Genomic DNA, 20626 nt, shown 5'->3' with positions numbered 1-20626 from the left:
TTCCAGGGCTGTGCTCTTGCTGGCATGAGAGTTGATGAGGCTGTGGATACTTCTCTTCTATCTCCTACAAGCACGTCCCACTCTTTTCTCTTTTCCTCTTATTAGAGTCCCTACCACTTCTTGCCTTCTTCTCTGGCTAAAATCAAGGAGTCCTACCATTACTTATAAAATTACTAAGCTTACCATATATGGGACACATTCTATATATCAGGTACTAAGTATCTTATGTAAATTATCCCAGTCCATCCCCGCACATGCTTTGCAACATGCAGTGGTATTCCTTTTTCACAAATAAGGAAGCAGATGCTCAGCCATGTGAAGTGACAGCCTATGGCCACATAGTCAGCTAGTTATAGGGCTGAGATGGGACCCAGGTTCAATAGAGCCCAGTTCAGCGCCTTAGCGCACAAGACACAGAAAGTTCCTCACTGCAACAATAAAACTGTCCATACAGGGAGGGGAGGAATCTCCGTGACCATCTGGTCCTATGCTCCTTGTTTTCTCTGGGCTCATAGAGATGAAGTGACCTTCCCGAGAACACAGAAATAGCAGAGCTGAGACTGGAAGCCAGGCCTGCTCCCTGGGGTTTACACTTCTGTGAGTCTCCTGTATCAGAAAAGATACTTGTAGAGCTCTGTTTATGTTCCAGGCTGTATTGGGAAAATAGTGACCAGGGTAGGAATTACTCTTCAAACCAAATTATAAAGAATGATTAGAAGAACAAAAAATAGGAAAAGATCTCAAGAAGGAATGTGATCTTTGCCTTCAAGCATTTTTAGGACTAATAGAAGAGAAAGAGGGTTGGCAAGATATGTGGAAGAATGGATTTCAACTCCAGATTGAAAAGAAACTCTACAGGACTCCTAAATGTGGGGAGATACCTAGTTCTCCATCAGTCCCTGGAGGTTTTCAGGTATACCCCTGGGATCTACAGAGAGGTGCTCTGGGCTTCCAGCATCTAGACAGGGAGGGGTCCATGCTTCTAAAGTCCCTTGCATCTCTAAGATTCTACGTGCCTTTGAAATGTACTAAAATTTTACAGGGAAGACAAACCATAATCCTATACTCCCAGCTCATTGTTCTGAGGGGAAAATGTTAGTACAAAATAAAAGGGAATAAAGCTTACCTATTAATGCATATTTAAGATGTAGAGGGGAAAAAAAACAACAGCCACAGCATTAACTTAAGTGATGAATATGCTCTGAAGTATAAAAAAAAAATCAACTCACTTTTTTCTTTAAATCTTCTTAAAAGGGTCTAAGAATAGTCCTTCAAATAATCCTTGAAGTATGTAATTTTAATTTGGACACAGGGTAATTTCAGTCTACCTGTTGAAAAAGACAAGAGAGAAATCAGTCATTTTTGATGGGGCTGCTGTTCTGATGAGCAGAAAAGATTCAGGAGCCTGGGGGGGGGGGGGGGTGTGTGTGCAAGGGGGTGCAGTAGCAGCATAAGCAGGAGCTTTAGTCCGAGGCTGAAGGATTGTTTTCAGACACTCAGAAGTAAGGCGACTAAAGTAGGTAGCTGAACACCTGGCACATAGAAAATGCTCAGCAAATATGAATGAATGAATGAATGAATGAAAAGTTGGATGGAGGATGGGTAAATGCATGAAACAGAGCATCAATCTTTGATTCAAGAAAACATCACATTGATGTTTAGGGAGAAACAGGATTGCCAGCACTGCCCCCATTATGGAAAAAACGCAGAGAAAGGGGCACGATGTAGTGGAGAGAGCGGAGATTTTGGAGTCAGCCATATCTGGGTTCAAACTCTGACTCTACCACTCACACCTGCATGACTCTGGGCTCACTTATCTATTTATGCTTATTGTTGTTCTTAAGTGGAATACTTAGCTCATTCATTAATTTCTAGTCTTCTTTTCTAATACAAATTTAAGGCCATGAATTTCCCTCTAAGTGCTGCCTTGGCTCTATTCCACAACTTTTGATACTTAATATTTATCATTCATTTAAAAGTATTTTACAATTTCTTCTTTGGCCCAGGAATTGAAATGGTTTTGTAAATACCTCTCGATATATAGGGTTTTTGTTTTTACTCATCTTTATGTTATTGATTTCTAACAATTGCTCTGTGGTGGGAGAATGTGGTATGTAGGATATTGATTCTCTGAAATTTATTAAGACTTAGTTTATGGCCTGGTATGTAGTCAATTTTTGTAAATGCTACACTGAATACTTGGAAAAAATGTGTATTCTGTAGAAGTTAGGTACAATAGTGGGCTGGGGTTTTTTGTTTTTTGTTTTGTAGTTTTAGAAAACATTTTATTGGCCATACCACAGAATACTGTCCAAATCATAAGCATACAGAAGTATTCAGATCGATGAATTACTGAAATCTGAACATATGCATGCAACCAGCTCCCAGACACTCCGTCTGCCCCCCGACCAGTCACTAGCTCCATCCAAGGGTGACTTTATCCTCACTGCTAACAGCATAGATTAGGCATGATTTTTCTTTTTCAATAATTAAAATTACATTATGTCCTTCACCTGGTTGGTGGGAAAGTATAATGGCACAGTCTTTCTGGAAGGGGATTTGATCATCATTATCAAAATCTCATATGCACACAGCTTTAACTCAGTTCCGCTTGGAGCAATTTATCCCCAGAGAGCCTCACACACATGTAAAACGTTATAAATACAAAGTTTTCTTTGCAGTGTTATTTCTTATAATAAAATACTATAAACGATCTAAATTTCCATCAGCAGGCGATTAGGTAAATCAATGACAAGGCATTCAGTGTAGAATATTAGGATAACTTTAAAAAGAGGGCACTCTTTACAGACTGATAGTAACGCTCCCCAAGATATTTTGATAGGCAACACACCAAGGTGCAGAAATCCTGCCCATTGAATGATACCATCTGTCTACAAAAGGTGAGATGGGTAGAGAGAAGCTGTACCTACTGGCTTGTGTACCCTGGAGTAGCTTTAAAGGGAAACAAAAGAAACTAGTAACAGTGATTCCTCCAGGAAAAGGAACTGAGGTTCTAGGGGTGACATTTCAACACACACCCTTGCCATCTTTTGGATTTTGAACCATATGGATATATTCTCTAGTGCGAAAATTAATAAATAATTTTTTAAGTGAAACAAAAATAGGATATACTCATCAAGGAAAAAACTGTAAAAAATAGAAAAGATGAAAGAATGATAGCTCTTTAAAACCACCCAGAGTTCTTTATCAGGGCTGTGGTGGTGGCTACACAGTTCTAGGCATCTGTCAAAACCAAAAGAACTGAACACCACAAAGAATGAATTTGTCTGTATGTAAAATTTTTAAATAAAGGTAGTAATTAGACTGTGACCCAAAGAATAAAATAAATATCTATGAGTGCATACTGATATAAGCAAATGACTGAATAAATAAATTAGGGAGAAGGGACACATTTTCCTTACAGAAAAAGTTTAATTAATAAATGTGGAAGGAATGAGAGAAATAGAAAAGTTACCATTTCAAGACCAGAAAGAATTGCTGCAGTAAGAGTCATCAGTGTATGCAAAGTAGTGGGGGAAAGTTTAAGGAAAAAAAAGATATTGGCATAATCTCAGAGTAGCCTGCTCCCCAAGATTTCTATTAATTACAATGGAGAAAACAGTAACTTTGCTGGAAAGAAACCTGGGAGACATTCCTTTAACCATGGAATAATAATAATAAGCATGGTCAGTGTTACCAGTAATGAGACATATCGATATCTTCTACCCCTCAGAAGTGCTGAGAAGGGCATATCACCCTCACAATAAAATATATCTTCAGGCAGACCCCAACTGAAGAACTTTCTAGAAAATACTTGGCCAGTACTCTCTGAAAAGTGTCAAGGTCATGAAAGACAAGGAAAGACTGAAGAGCTGTCACAGATCAGAGTAGACTAAGGAGATGTGAGAACTGGATGCCAAGTGGGATCCTGAGTTGGAAACAACTGTAAAGGCACATATGGTGGCTTAAAGCTACAAACCCCAGAAAAACATATCCTTAAACTTAATACATTCCTGGAATGTGAACTAGGACCTTTTGATGAGGCTAGTTAAGTTGTGGCCCACCTCAATCAGGATGGGTCTTAATCCTACTACTGAAGTCCCGTATATGCAGAGTGAAATTCAGAGGGAGAAAAACCAATGGGAAGCAAGAAGCTGAAGGTCAACTGAACCCAGGAGAGAAGGGAGAGACCAGGAAGGGCCACCATGTGTCCTGCCAGGACCAGGGATCCCTGGCAGCTACCTCCAGACTGCCAGTCCTTGGGCAGAAAGCATTGCCTTGATGATGCCTTGATTTGGACTTCTCCAAGCCTCAAAACCCTGAGCCAACAAATTTCCATCACATGCTACTTGCTTTAGCATCCAGGAAAACTAAAATAGGACATTAGTGGAAACACTGGCCAAAACCAAATAAAACCCATAGTTTAGTTAATAGCATTGTATCAGCATGAATTTTAGTTTTGATCATTGAACGGTAGTTACACAAGATGTTCTGAGTAAAGGGCATGTAAGAATGCTACTATTTTTGTAACTTTCCTTAAGTCTAAAATTATTTCCAAATAAAACTTTTAAAAAATCACCCCAAAATGGACTGCTTTTCAAATGTCTCTGCACCTCCATTTCCTTATCTGTAAAACGGTACATAAGAAATACATGTTTGTTCTTTCTCACCATTTAGATTTATAGTTACATAGGGGCTGTGCCCAGGAAGAGCAAGAAAGTATACGAGAAAGTGGTGGGTGCTCTGTCTTACTTTGAACAATTTTATTTATAAAGGACTTAGAAGTTTCTAAATGATAACCACTTATGTTGTTTGTTTTCTTACTCTAAACAAATCTGTGAGGTACCACCCAGGGCAGGTGGAGGTGAGAACCCTCCTAGAGAAGGGCCATGAACCAAGTTCACTGGTTGGTATAGTTTTCACTCACTCCTCCAAAGCCAGAATCCCGGGATCTTGAGTTGAATCCTCCTTGTAAACAGAAACGTGAGTTTCGTTCTCGATTCCCTCCCCAAATCCACTCAGTCCAGTCTACATTTTACTTCTCCTAAATCCATCCTTGTCATCACCCTCAATGCCCACATCATTTCTTATCTGTTTAATTTCAACGGGCTATTGATTTTCTACTTAAAAAAATATCCAACCACAGGAAGTAAATCCAGACAAAATCTTCTTGGCAGGAGTGATTCTCAAATGGGTTTGGGGATTTTTGTCCGGTGGTAGCTAACAGACTATCAGAATCTTGAAAGGGAGAGCAAAATGTGTTTTTATGTTTATCAAGTGGGGGGCGTGGGCTTAGAAAGGTAAAGAAGCACCATACAGAGTTCAAACATTCCTCATCTAGCAAACATCCCTTTCCCTGACACCCCCACCCACTCTAAGTTCATTTTGTTTTTCTTTCTGGGAGAGATTTCTTGAAAGAGTCATCTAGATCACCACTTCCTCCACCCCAACACTCTCCACAAATCTCTGCAGTCTGGCTGCCACCCCGAGAATGTTCCCTTCAAGATCATAATGATGTTGTCACAGCAAATTCCAGAGGCTTCTTGTCCTCATCTGCGGCAGCCCCTGTGGGTCATCTGCAGAGAGTGAACACTGTCTCCTCTGGAAACTCTCCTGTCTTAGCATCTGCAACCCAGTCTCTCTTGATTCTTTTCATTTTTCAAGGACTTTCTCTGTCTCTTTCACTTTCCTGTTTTTCTCTGCCTCACTCTTAAATGTGAAAGAGTAAAGAGTCCTCTCCTTTGTCCCTCTTTAAATTCTCTGGTTTGAACTGACATTTTCATAATCTAATTAAAACTGTTTCAATAAAATAACAATCTTAAGCTTCTCTTTATTAAGAGCACACTATGCGCCAGTTGCTGTGCTAAGAAGGTCGTACAGACATTATTTTCCTTCATTTAAATATTAATATCACAATTTTAAAGAGGAGAAAATGGAAGCTTAAAAAAGTTAAGTAATTTGACCAGTGTTACTCAACTACTAGGTGGTAGATTTAAATTGCAATCAGTTTAATTCAAAGTCTACCCTCTCAGTGCTACATTCATTCATCCAATCCTTTTAGACCCTGGCCTCCGTGACTTATCATCTGTGCCAGCATGAAACTGTTACGTACCCCAGAAAAACCATGTTCTTTAATCCTGATCCGGTATTGTTGGGTGGGATGTTTATGATTAAGTTGTTTCAATGGAAATGTAACCTACCCAACTGTGGGTGGGACCTTTTGATTAGAGGGTTTCCATGGAGAAGTGTTTCTGCCCATTCAAGGTGGGGTGCCTTACAGGAGTCCTTCAAGAGGGAACCATTCTGGAAAAAGCTTAAGAGCCAGCATGAGACCAGATGTTTGGAGATGTAGAAAGAAAATGTCCCCAGGGAAGCTGTGTGAACCAGAAGCCAAAAGACCAGCAGATGCCAGCCAAGTGACTTCCCAGCTAACAGAGGTGTTCTGGACTATATCAGCCTTTCTTGAGTCAAGGTATCTCTCTCTGGAAACCTTAGTTTGGACATTTTTATGGCCGTTTCATTTCTGGTATATTATATTACAGTGACATTTAACAAACCCAAATATCATCCTCCCATCTGCTTCCCACTGGATGGAACGGCTTTACTTGCACTGTGTGCTGAGAAAATAGTATTCATTCAAGGCCCAGCTCTAATGTCCCTCTACCCATAAAGCTATCTGCAGGCCCAACTAGTTAAGTTGCCTCCATTTCCTTGCTGTGAAAGCTCTATTACAGAACCAAACCATACATCTATATCCATGCACAAATCACACAAGTATGGAAGATCGTTTTTCTAGAAGGCTAAATATAAAATACTAGAAATACCCAAGGAATTGTTCTAAAGGATCTTTAATGCCCACCCATTGAAAAAAGCATACAATTGCCAAAACTGAAGAAAATTTGCCAGGGGTCATGGTAGATAGTGAAGGAATGTGCTCTGCTAAACATTTGTGAATGACTAACTGGTCAGGAATATCCATCCATGTGATTTGGCCAGGGTGATTTCCAAGGTTATAAGACAAAGCCTATCTGATTTTCCTTATCCAATTCCCATATTTCTAAATCTTATCTACATATCAACCCTGGCTCAGATCTCTCTTGATCCTCGAAGACTTCCTGCATTCTCTTCTCCAAAGAGGCACGAATGAACCTGAGCCAGTATTGTTCTATATCCATATCTCTTTGATAATGCTTGGCTCTTGGTATTTTTAGCATTCAGAGTTAATACTAGACTGACAGTCTTTTTTTATTAGAGAAGTTGTGTGTTTCCTGGATCTCTATTTGCAAAAGAGTGAATCTGGAACCAAACCTCAAACTGTACACAAAAATCAACTCAAAATGGATCAAAGACCTAAAGATAAGGGCTAGAACTGTTGAACTCCTAGAAGAAAATATAGGGCAGCATCTTCAGGACCCAGTGTTAGGTAATAGTTTCTTAGATTTTATACCCAAAACACAAGCAACAAAAGAAAAAATAGACAAAAGGGACCTTATCAAAATTAAAACCTTTGTCCCTCAAAGGACTTTATCATGAAAATAAAATGACAAACTACACATTAAGAGAAAATATTTGGAAACCACACATCTGATAAGAGTTTAAGATCCAAAATATATAAAGAATTCCTTCAACTCAACAACAAAAAGACAATCTAATATAAAAATGGCAAAAGGACTTGACTATACATCTTTCTGAAGAAAACATACAAATGGCCAAAAAGCACATTAAAAGATGCTCATCAACAACAAAAAAATTAAAAACAAAACAAAAGATGCTGAACATCATTAATCATCAGGGAAACACAAATTAAAACCCCATTGGGATACCATTTCAAACTCACTAGAATAGCAACTATTAAAATAAAAACCTGAAGATCACAAGTGTTGGAGAGGACATTAAGAAACAGAAGCACTCATTCACTGTTGGTGGGAATTTAAAATGGTGCAGCACCTGTGGAAGACAATTTGGCAGGCCCTCAGAAAGTTAGGTATAGAATTGCGATATGACCCGGCAATCTCACTTGGAATGGCATTTTGCAGTTCAGAAAGCACTTCAAAATATTCATTTCATGCTTTGCTTCCCCTTATGTCTCCTTGGAGCTAGAAGTTGTATCTTCTTCACCTTTGTGATGTTTCCAGAAATAAGTCCAGTGTCTGGCACATAGCAGATGCTGAGTAAATACTCAGTGATTGAAACTGGATGACATTAGCCTTGAATGGGGGTGGTCATCCAAATCACTCAAATTTGAGCACCTAGAAGGGTGTTATGCAGATAGTACATACTGTAAATATATAAAATCCTTCCAATCTCTCTGTACTCCCCATAAATGAGGATCAGAAAAGGAGGACATGGTATCCACTGAGCCCATGTGTTTCATTGTTCAAAAACATGTTGGTATGGTGGTTTTGGACATTCTCCCAGCACTGAAATATCATGTTTGGACATATTCTCATTTCCCTAGTCAGGAAATGAGAGTTAGAGCTTCAAAAATAGACAGACCCTTCAAGATCAGTTATTACAACTCTTTCCTTTTACTGAGGAGAACCAGGGAGTTCAAATGACTCCATCCAAGTGATATGGCAGGGAGACTGTGCAGATGCACTTTTCCTGTCCCCTCTTAGACTTTCAAATGCAGCCTCTAGGAAACTGAGTGCTCTCTGAATAGCTAAAAATAAACTCCCAGAAACTTCATCTAGATTTATTGGGGCTGCAATTTACAGCGTCTAGAACTTCAGCATGGTATAATTAGCAAGTGGATTACAATAATTTATTTTTGGTTCAAAAGCTCAAATGAACACAACCTTCCAGCGGAATGAGAATATAAGGAGATGGGAGCCAGCCACATTCTTTGGCACCTTCCAATGCCACAATTTTATTGCTGGCTGATATCCGCCTACTGATGTCCAGTGGATGTGACCCAGAGAAAGGACTTCAACTGTGAGTTCTGGGTTCCCCAAGAAATATAACTTCCAGGTTATAACCACCACCACAACTACCCCACCCCCACACATATACAAAGAGCCTATGATCATCTTCTAGTGACCATGAAGATGTCCAAAATCATCCTTCCAGTGAGCAGGAAAACCCCAAAATATTCACCACTGAAGGAAGTAGAGCCACCAGTCTCCTTTTGATGCAAGAGTATAAGCCAAGCAAAATATACTAAAGACATTCCATGGAAGGATCCTTCCCTAAAAATCCTGCGCATGTTTTCAGAATGGCTTTCCATGACTTGCCTCACCACAGGGAAAAGCTTCTTGCGATGTCTCTGAGTAGACAGTATCAAAGGGCGGTACCAAGAGAAACACTGTCATGCAGCTAAAAGAAGACTGGACCGGGGTCAGAGAGGACCCATATTCAGGTTTCAGCTTGTTCTATGTACCACGAAAAACAACCACATCAAGTCTCTTTTACAAAATTCAATAAATTATTTTTAAAATAAATAAATAAATAACTACCTCACAGGACTAGTTGTTGGGATTAAAAGAATAAAAAAACAACAACACATGAAAAGTGTTTTATGAATGAACATTAGTGATTTTTCTGGAGTGAATAAAGTTCCAAAGTAATTTTTTCATTGAATTTGTCTGGCTAAAGCAATATAGCACATGGGGCAAGGGGTGGGTTAACAGAAAACCTGGAAAGCTGTCTTTTCCTTCCCACCCCCAGAAGAGTTTCCCAACTACAGTGCCTAGGCAGGGGAAAGTTCACTCACTTTTTGCATCACATCCTGGCAGAGCATTCTGGGGCTAGGACCCACAGGGATTGTGCCTGGGGGAAGGAGCCCAAACAACTTGCCTTTGCTCTCATACACCACCAAAACCAAACAGCTGCTCAAAACACCCACTGATGTGGAAAGCGGAATGATGGTGGCCAGGCAGTGTGTAAAACCAAAGCAATGCTTCTTCTAGTTGAAGGAAGGCTCTTCTCTGAATCCTGAGAAGTCACACCACTCAAGCTGTGGCTCAGAGTCACTTGCCATTGCTCACACTGTAGTGGGGCTGTGAAACCCCCTCCCATTTCTCAGCCTCTCCATCCAGTCCCCAAGTTGGACTTGCCTGCCTCACCAGACTGCTTTTAGACCCAAAGAGGGTGGGCATGAAAAGCTTTGGAAACCAAACCAAACACTGAAGGATTATGTCATCCCTTGTTCAAGTCCCTCAGTAGCTTCCTATTGCTCTCAGATAAATAATACATTTCTACTTTGTTCCCCACCCACCTTTCCAACTTATGTTCCCTTCTGGCCCCTTTATTTCCTAAGCTCCATCCAAACCATTCATCTTCCAGTTCATTATTCTCCAGGAGCAAATGCCAATCCCTCTGCTGGAGTCACCTCCTCCTCCTTTATTTCTCAGTGTAGACCTAGTCACTTCCTGGAGAAAACTTTCACAGCCCCTCAGACCACAGCGTCTTCCTTTACTATACATTCTTCAGAGCATTTGTAATTAATTGCTCAGTTATTCAAATGATTATTGGATTCCCCCCAACTGGGATGTAAGCTCTCTGGGGCAGGCCCACATTTGTCTTACATGGTGGGCATTCCTTGTCTTCCTTGCTCTATTCCTAAGGATATCTTCGCCTTAGTTTTATCCATGAAATCTGGGATATAAGCACATCCACATCTTAGTCACATCTAGATTTCTGAGCTTACTTCCCAACTCCCATTTCTCCTTGCCACCCCACCACCTCTCCCTACCTCCCAGCCAACTGATCCTTTCTAATGTTGCCCACCATCTGACCAATTTAACTTCAAGTATGCTTAAATTTTAAAAATTGGTTTATGTCTTCCCTGAAAGAGGTGAAACTCACTCATCCCAGCAGAAGTAAGGGTCACTCTGCTTATCTGTCCAGAGGAAGGCCAGTGTGGTGGAAACACAGAGCACAGGCTCTGGAGGGACACAGCCTGGGTGTGTGCTGTGGCCACTGGTAGCTCTGGGAAGTAACCTTTTGAGTCTGCCCTGCACACTGGACCATTTTGGATTTCTGCCTAAGCCCAGTTTCTCAGCACCATTCACCCAGAAGTCTGTTTGCTGGAAGGTCATTTACCAGGTGCCCACTGGCATTGGCAGCTTGGTCCCTCTGGCTACTGCTACTGTTGTGTGTAAAACACGCCCTCATCAGGGAAGTCCTGGAGCGGGGAGAGGTGAAGGGTATGATTTTGGCACAAACAAAAATGACTTGCAGATCTTCAAATGGGCAAGGCTCTCTCAGGCCTCAAGCACTTGTGCACACTGCTTCCTTTGTCTCTGTCATTCTTATCTTCCCCTCACTAATCCCCTCTTGCCCTTGAAGAGTCTCTAGGAGGTCACCTCACACTCTGACTAGATTTGGGGCCCTTCTGTGTTTCCTGTCCTTCCCCTGCCAATGTGATCCCCACCCATTGTGAAACCATCCTCTCATTTCACTGTCTTCATGTAAGTCCACAGTGAATACCTAGGAGTGCAAGATGTTCTGGGTCCCCAGAAGAGAAATGACCACTACATGAATAAATCCATTCGTTGACTCTCTGCCTTGCTCCAGAAAGAATTTAAGGCAGCACAAAGATTAAAAGTGCCCCCGAGGAGGGATGGCAGACACATAAGCATTTTTGAAAATAATATAAGGGCTGAAATAATGTGATCTGGTTGAAGGCCCAAGGGGGGGTTTTCTTCCTGGTCTGCCTGGATCCGGCATGACACGTGGGATAGCTGGGGAGGGAGGACCTGATTACGCTGGGAAATGTGCATAATCCAAAGTAAGAAAATCTACCTTTGCAACATTTCTACAAATTAAAAATGCCTATAGAACCTTAAGCTTTTCTGGCTGTACCAGACAATTGTGGCAAGGTTATTTAAGGAAGAGAGAATGATCTTCCTTTATAAGGTTGCATTTGCACCAACCAAAGCACAGAAAGCTGTTGATGCAGGCGATGCCCTTGCCTTGGTGTGCAATGGCCTTGGGTTTGAGGCTTGGCTCTGCCACAGAGCTGTGTGGCCTCAGCTGCCTATTTATTCTCCCTGAGGAGCCATGATGTCCTTATCTGTAAATCAGGGTTACTAACACCGATTTTATACTGTTGTAATAAAGATTAACTTAGAAGAAGGATGTAAGGCTCTTGACCCCCCCTTCCTGTCCCTTTCCCCACCATGGTGTCCTTGGAAACCATGGTTTCTTCAGATGGTGCAACTCAAAGACTGGAGGGCTGTATAATCCTCTTCTGTGATACCAGCAAGAGATAAATCTTTGTTGTGTTAATTCCACTGAGTGCTTGGGGTTATTTGTTACTGCAGTATGTTATAGTCTATCCTGACCACTGCACCTAGGTTCATAGTATAGACTGAGCGAGGGATGACAATGCAAGGAAGAATATTTTTCATATGGTATCTTATTTAATCTTATCTGGTGTACTAGTTGTTAGTCCTGCCCCACAATTCCAGTCTTGCTGCCAGTCTAATCTGCCGAGAAAGGAGGAATAATTTAACTGCTGCCTTGATCACTTGCTTGCTCACTCAATAACTTATACTATTATTTATTCATTTATCCTTCTCTTTACTCAATTACTGATTCACTCATTCACTCATTTATAGTTATTCACTCACTCATTCACATGAATTTATTTTCTCAACTTTTCTCATACTCATTTACTCAAATTCATTTATTCAGTCATTCGTTAACTTCTTAATTTATTCACTCACTCACTCTTCACTCAATTCATTCATTCATTCACCTACTAATTTACTAATTCATTATTTATTCACCCATTTTTACTCATTCATTCATTCATTCACTCATTAGTTTATCCACTCATTCACTCATTCCTACAATTCTCCAGCCCAACATCTTCCCCAGGAAGCAGAGCCTCCATCACGGCTGGGAACATTAGTCCTCATTCCCAGAACATTTTCTTCCATTTTAATATCCAGTTTGCTGAACTGTGCAGGCACGTCTCCTAGTGTGCAGAGGATATGCTTTCTACTCAGGAACAGATGTTCTGGTAATTACTGTTTTGACTTTCACCCTCTAATGCCAGAAAATTCTTTCCACAAACTCCTCCAACATACAGGAAGGCAACCATTCAGCATGGGCAGGCTGGGCAGTGCCTGAGGGTTCAGATTCCAGGACACAGTATACTCCTGGCAGTTGGAGCTGCAGGGAACTTGGGTTTCATAACTTGGGGTTCAGGGATGAACTGGAGAAGTGGGCGGGCCCAGAGCAGCAGACTCTGTGAGCCAGACTAAGGAGTATGAAAAGGAGTGGTGTGCCTCAGGAGTATGGAGTCATGTTGAGTTGGGGCTTGGATTGTTATGATGAGAGAGGTGGCAGGGTCAGAGGAGAGTACAGAGGTTATGTTGGAGGTTTAGAGGCTTAGGACCCATGAGAAGAAGTTGTTAGTAAAGTCATGGCAGAAGATCAAAATGATAATTTACTGATGACCTCCCATGTATTAGATACTTCTCATACTTCATGCTAGTTGTTCCTCCCATCTTTGTATGAGCTTCCCATCTTTCTTTTAGAAATAGAATGCCCTGAGTTTTTGCTGGTCACATGACCTCTCAGTTGAAGAGCAGATTTCCCAGATTCCCTTGAGGTAAGATATGACACTATAAGTTCTGGCCAGTGAGTATGAGCAGAAGTGTTCTGTACAGCATCTTGACTGTGTCCTTAGAAGGAAGCTGCACTTCTCCCACTTTCTTTTTCACCATTCTGCTGGAAAAAGCCCCTTTAATGAGCCATCTTTGTCTTTGGGGATGAGTAACAAGACAAAAGAAGGCTTGGCCCTTGAACAACCTTATAAAGCAGAACTTCTCTATCACCCCCAGCTAAGACTTCATTGTTAGAGAAACAAACTTCTAAAACGGTTACTGTTGTTCTCATTTTTGTTAAAACCAGCATCTACCGATACCAGGAGGAATCTTCTTGACTTGCTTCACGTTTCCACTTCTCTCTCTTTTTTTTTTTTTTGTATGCTGTATGGAGGGGGTCACATTTCATTCTTTCTCCATGAGACTATCCTGTTATTGCAGCACCACTTGTTGAATTTTTGTTTGTCTGCTTGTTTGTTTTGTTTTTGGGAAGTGCATGGGCTGGGAATCAAACCCTGGTCTCCCGCATGGCAGGCAAGAATTCTACCACTGAACTACCCTTGTACCCCCAATTCCTCTTCACTTAATGAATTTCACTTTAGACCAGGAAGACAGGTACTATTTTCTGGGCCCCTGAGAACCCTTAGACTTATTTTATTTCATCTTCATCAGCTCCATTTTGCAGATGAGGAAGCTAAGCCTCAGAGAAATGGAGCGGCGAGCCTGTGGTCACCCTTTGATTCCTTCTTCTCTACCCAGGTCTGGTTGCCTAGTAACATGTCTGGTCTGGTGGTTGGTCTCCAGGCTCTTCTCTCTCTGGTACTGGCTGGCAGCCCTGGAAGGTCTCCATTCTGGCTCCAAAGCAGAGGGCTGGAGCCCAGCCGGGAGCTCCCCATGCCAATACTTCCAGGTTGCCACCCAGCTCACTGAGCCACACAGCCTGGTTGAGTCACCTGGGCCCCTACATTCATGTTCATGCAAAGCTGCTTGGCTCCTCAGCTCTGAAGGGGCCACATTTGCAGGCCTGAGATGTGCTCCAGGGAAACGATCTGAGTACACATATACAAGGGTGGGTCCTCTGCTTGAAAGGCTCCTGGGCAGAGTCCCTGGGTGAAAGCAACATGTTTAGTTGAAAGAACCAGCCCACTTAAGCATGCCAAGCCCCTGTAATTGGGAGGGTATAATTCTCTCATTCCAACTGTGCAAACAGCCCAGGAGGAGAAGGGTGTGAGGGAGAGCAAAGGGGGGGGGGCAGGGGGCAGGGACATCTGGGGAGCACTCACAGGGCCAGGCACAATGCCAGGTGCTCCACATTCGATGTAACATTTAATTGTCATACTATCCTAAGCTATAAACCCATTCTAACAGATGGGGAAACTGAGGCCGAAGCTGCTGAAATTGCTTATCCAGGCCACATAGGCAGGAAATGGCAGAAACCAAGGTCCAGAAGCAGGTTCTCCAGGTTCCCCTGCTTGCACCTTTCAGCCATTCATCACTATAGGAAGCAGCAGCAGCAATGACTTGAGTGGCACTTTACACTAACAGGGAACTTTGATTATCTCCTCTGAGGTGATGTAAGTTGAGAAAGGCTCCATTACTGATCTTAGTGCTTTATTATTGGCTGTTCTAATTGATTGACACTTATTATCTTATTTAATCTTCATATAAATCCTATTATTAGCTCCATTTTGCTCATTAGGAAACGGAGGTACAGAGAGACTGAAGTAATTATTAAGTAGCAGAAATGAGAATCAAACAGATAGTTTGGCTGAATTTATAGATTGCATATTTAATTTTCTCAGACTAGGTGGGAGGTTGGTTGCATCTTCACAGAGAATTGATTTCCAAATAGGGTTTTGAAGGATAGATATGAGTTTGCCAGGCAGAAAACAGGTGAGAGTGGATGAGGATGTTCCAGACTGCAGAAAAGTGGAAGATCATGAACAATGATAGGGAGGCAAAAAAGCAAGGTGGTATGCAAAGGGAGTTCTGGATAGTTCTGCATGGCAAGAACATACCATTGGCGATCAAGGGGTGGAATAAGACTTCAGAAACAAGACTGCAGAGGAAACTGGGACCAGCTCTTGGAGGCTCATGCATGCCAGGTATAGGAACTTGGATTTTTATCTTGTGGCTACAGGAGACCCACTGAAGGGTATGAGGCAGGACAGAGGTAATAACAATAATGGCTAACATTTATTGAGCATGAATTATGCAGCAGGTAACATTCTAAGTGAACACTTGACACATATCACCTTAGTTAGTCCTTGAAGCAAACTTAAAACACAGGCACTATCATTACTTCTATTTTACAAATGAGGGAAATGAGGAGACACAGAGAGGTTAAGGAAATTACCCGAGGATGTTCAGCCAGGAAGAAGCAGAAGTGTGGCTTCTCATTTCTGCACATTCTCTTGCATTTTGGGAAGTGCACTCTGACTGCCATGTGTTTGTGTGAACAGGGAGTCAGGGAGGCCAGTTGAAAGGCTATGTGAACCACTCAGGAGAAGGGTCCTGGTGATGAGTGGAGAGTGGTGGTGGTTGGCGCATAGAGAGGGACTTGATGTGGAGTCGATGGTGAGGAAGGAGTAGAGGAGGACCCCAGGTCTGTCCACCCTCTGCTCCCCACACCAGGCTCCTTCTGTGTCCGTGGAACCTTCAGGACCTGGCCAGGGGTATCAATGATGGACACACGCAGGGATTTTGAAAAGAGTCACACGGCCACGATGGGAGACCTGGCCCGGGACTTAATTCCACATTGACACCCACATTGTCACTGTCGTTCCGTGTGCAGACTCTCACCCTAGATGGTGCGAAGGCCAAAAAAAGCATCAACCGGTTTGCAGAGCTGGGACCACGGTGAGATCACTGTCTTATGCCTGGCAGATGGGAAAAGGGTGGTGATGACGTCTGCTGCTGACAGGAGCCTGAATACCAGCTCTGAGCCTGGGTGCAGGGGACAAAATAAAGGACTCAAAGCTCAAAAAATCTGTGTTCCCATTCCAGTTGTACCTTTTATTAGCTGTGACCTCAAGCTACTCTCTCAACAAACATCTACTGAGAACCATGTCCAGTGTGGGATGCTGGGATGCAGAAATGAATATAACCAACTCCTGATGACAAGGAGCTCCCGATCTAAGGGAGAACCAATGTCAGTGATCAGTGCCATGACAGAGGGGAGCACAGAGACTTGTGGGGGCATGCACTGGGAGTGTGGGGGAAAGAGGATGCTAAACCATCTTATGAAGTCAAGATAGATTTCCTGGAGGAAGCGACTTCCAAGCTGCATTTCCAAAAGAGAAGTAAGAGTTGAGTAGGCAAAGACGATGGAAGGTATTCCATTTTGGGGAATTAGATGGGCTAAGGTGAGGGAAAACAAAACAAGGCACCTAGATGACAGTCCTTGGGAGAATCCCAACCTGCACCCTCTCATCGCTCCACTCATGGCTATTGGCATCATGGTGCAAGCCATAAGGAAAGGCAAAAACTCTGCTGCAGAAAAAGCAGCTCCTACTGGTTGCAGTAGATTGATTGCAAAGATTGACACAATTCTTGTTTTCTCCCTTTGCAGAAACTTTGCAGCTCCTTGAATCAAGAGGTACTTATCTCTTTCCCCAAATACTAAATCTGGGCTGACCTTGTGACTTGCTCTGACCCATAAGATTAAGCAAAGTGCTGATAAGGGAATTAAGAGCTTTGACAGTAGGAGGTCTTGCTCATGCCTACTTGCTCCCTTGAAGCTACTCAGCTGCCAGGCAAACAAGCCCAAGCTAGTATAGTGTATGACAAGAGACACATGGCCCAGTCAAAATGCCACCCCCATCCTGTGAGCCAGTGATTGTACACTTCAAATGGTTTCTATAGTGTGTGAATACAGCTCAAGAAAATTGCATTAAAAAATCAATTGACCACTAAAAAAACAAACTAACAAACAAAATCCTCTCTCTACCATTGCCCTAGATGATAATCTAGCCCTCAGCCAATCTACCCACTGACCTAGGGTGACCAATTCAATCCTGTTTGCTTGGGACTTTCTTGGTTTTAATCAAGAAGCTGTTAAACCCAAGGCAGACTGGGATGGCTGGGCACCCTAAGCTGACCTCAGATGAATGAGTGAGCTCAGCCAAGAATCTTCAAGATCAGACTACCAGGCTGACCCAGAGACTAGTGACCCATAACAAATAGGTGCTCTTTAATGCACCAAGTTTCAGGTAGTATGTCACAAAGAAATAGCTAAAGTATGTACTGGCACATTGAAGAATTAAGTTCTTGGCCTCAGTAACAGTTGGGAACCAACTAGATTTTTCTCCTTGGGACTGACATGGAGTAGTTCATGAGATGGAAGGCACTGGAGCTCTGAGAGGTTATGTAAACTGTCTAGGATCACAAAGTCAGTGTGTGTACTGACAATGGAAGGCAGATCCAGGTCTCAGCATTTGAGACCTTACGTTAAACTGCCTCTTTAATTGGCACATTTGTACCACAGTAACTGAAGCTCCCCTAGAGGCTGCTAATTTAACAAATCTCTGGTCATGCTTGGGGCTCCCTGAGATGGTTTTCTTTTCAAGATCTAGTGCTGAACCATGTGATATATCCCCTTCCCCCAAGGGATGATGAGACCAATACTTAACACAACCCACCACCAATTCCACCTTGTTCAGAGACCAGAGCAAACCAAGCAAATGCTTGTCAGTCACCAAAAGACATATATTCAAAAGTTCCTGATAGGCAGGTTGAAAGCTACACAGTTTGCACATGAACAAGGAGCTAGTAGGCATGGGTATTAGTTCTAATTCTGCCCCATGCAGTCTGTGCAACCTCAGACAAGTCTGTCCTTCTCTAGCAGACTGTCAATTGTTTATTAAAACTTGGATCATACACTGTTAATTCTTTGAGGGCAGGACCATGTAGTGTTCAACTTTGCATTCAGTACCCAATACTGGATAGTATCAGCTCCATAGATGTTTACTGCTTGATACATTATAGTAGGAGGTTCCATGGAGAACTTAATTTGTGTTCCTTTTTTGCTGAGAGAATAAGGAGTATGACTAGCTAACTTGGATAGGCAGTGGACTTTGACAGAATAATTTGGAAGAAATGGAAGGTTCTTCCCTATGCCAAGGAAGGATGGGATAGAACACTGTGTTTCCAGGGTCTGGGCATCCTTGTCCCCAACATGATTTGCCCAGCTCTATTGTGTTCTTATGAGCTTCTTCTGTCCTACTTGTCTAGATGCCTCTGAGATGGTGAGACCTTGGAATTTTTGGAGAATGGTACTAAGAGTACTTGGTGGTCTCAGGAGTCTACTGGGAAAAGTTAGGGGTAAAATTCAGCACTTAGGAGACCCCTCTCCTTCCAAGAGCCATGTAGGCCTGGGTAGGAAGTTGTACAGGTAAGACTTGGCTACATCAGGAGAACAGCACCAGACAGACTGCCAAGGGCCTGTGGTTGTCCATGATGCAAAATGGTGGAACTGCAGTAATACACTGAACAATATAGCAGAGCTTCTCCATACTTAGGAGCAGAAGTTTGAATACTTTACTTTTAGGAGGGGGCACTGTATAAATGTTTTTAATTCTGGGATATGTGGAGGAGGTCAGGGATGGGAGCAACCCTGACATGCATCAATCTGTGTGTAAAAGCCTAAATCAGTTTAAATTTGACTTGAGAAATAAAGGACTGTGACAAACCCATCACTACCATTCCTACCTCAGACTCACAGGTATCATGATTCATGAAGTACCTGTCCCTATTATATACTAAAAAAAGGCAGGAATTTGGCAAACCTAGCCTTGAAAAAGCTGTTGAGTAGGAAGTGACTGTTTAACACATAAACAAACCTTTTGATCTACAAAAAGATCAACTACTGGGCTCCTTTAAATAGAGTCAAGTAGGGCAATTAAGTATCATTAGCAGCTTGGGGGAGGATTGGAGAGAAGAGGAGAACATTGGAATGGGTGCCTGACTTCTGGGGTTAGGAGTCACCTGCAGAGAAGACAGATCAGACAGCAGAGGAATGCAATCCAAAATAATCATCTAGGCTAATGAGCAAAGAAGATGCAGCTTTTGGACAAATCTTCTTTAAAACAGCTAATGCTGTTTGATACTTTACAGTTATATAGTGTTTTTCACATTTCAAAGCTTTTTTCAAACAATTCTCGTAAAGCTCAAAATTCTCTTAGAGTGACCATGTACTTTGTCATCCAAAGCACGTTACTTCTGAAGGTGAAAGGAAGCATTCTTAATAATCATTCTAAGTCAGCAGGTATAAACCAGTCAGTTCCCGGCAGACAATGTATGATTAGCCCACTAAGCATCTCCAAAAGAGAATGGGTCACCAATGACACCATCATTCATTCATTCGTCTGCTTATTTATTCAACCAATCTCCCAGACCTTCCCCTCTCTGTCTTCCTTTCTCTAGCCACTCAATTGCTCACCTAAAAATAAAGGTCACTGTCAATTCTTCTCTTTCCCTGACACCCCTTCTCTTGCCCCATTCATCAGCAAATCCTGTCAACTCTACCTGCAAGTTTATGTCTCTGCTTGACCACTTAGTGTCCTTCTCTGATTCCACCCTAGTATCAGCCAACATTTCTTACCTGGGCAGCAGCAAGGGCCTTCTAATTCATCTCCTCATTTCCACACTTGTCCTTCTATAATCCATTATCCAAAAAGTAACTAGAGAATTTTTCAAATATGTAAATCAGATCATGCTTCTCCCTTGTTCAGAATCTTCTAGCAGCTCTCTATCGTACTTAGATTAAAAACCCAAACTCCTTATCTTGGCCTTATATCTTTGCTTAATAAGGAAATGAACGCATATATAGAGTGTATCTTACATACTAGGTCTCATGGAAAACACGTATTTTGCTTCTATTACTCATGTCACTGTTGGGAAGAAAACATCTTCCTAATTCCTGATATTTATTTCCATGTGAAGGGAGTCCCATTAGTGTCCTTCCTAGACTCCCTCTGTCCGTTTTCTCACAGCAAGTGGAGTGACTTAGGTCAGCGGTAAACCAAGGAAGAATAAATCAGCTATGCTCTGCTCAGCCCTGCCCTTCT

General features: G+C 42.2%; 1 protein-coding gene across 4 annotated transcripts in view; it reads right to left on the bottom strand.

The window, feature by feature from the left end:
• Window positions 1-20626, bottom strand: part of TENM4 (teneurin transmembrane protein 4) — a 780788-nt gene that overhangs the window by 469399 nt on the left and 290763 nt on the right. For all 4 annotated transcript variants that reach the window (XM_077113447.1, XM_077113449.1, XM_077113448.1 and 1 more), the window contains one exon: window positions 1230-1328. The gene's annotated coding sequence lies outside the window, so the exon portion shown is untranslated. The remainder of the gene's footprint in view (window positions 1-1229; window positions 1329-20626) is intronic.

This window comes from Tamandua tetradactyla, chromosome 8 (assembly GCF_023851605.1).
Source record: "Tamandua tetradactyla isolate mTamTet1 chromosome 8, mTamTet1.pri, whole genome shotgun sequence".
Lineage (NCBI taxonomy): Eukaryota > Metazoa > Chordata > Mammalia > Pilosa > Myrmecophagidae > Tamandua > Tamandua tetradactyla.
The sequence above is the reverse complement of the archived record's forward strand: the minus strand, read 5'-3'. Positions and strand labels throughout refer to the sequence as shown.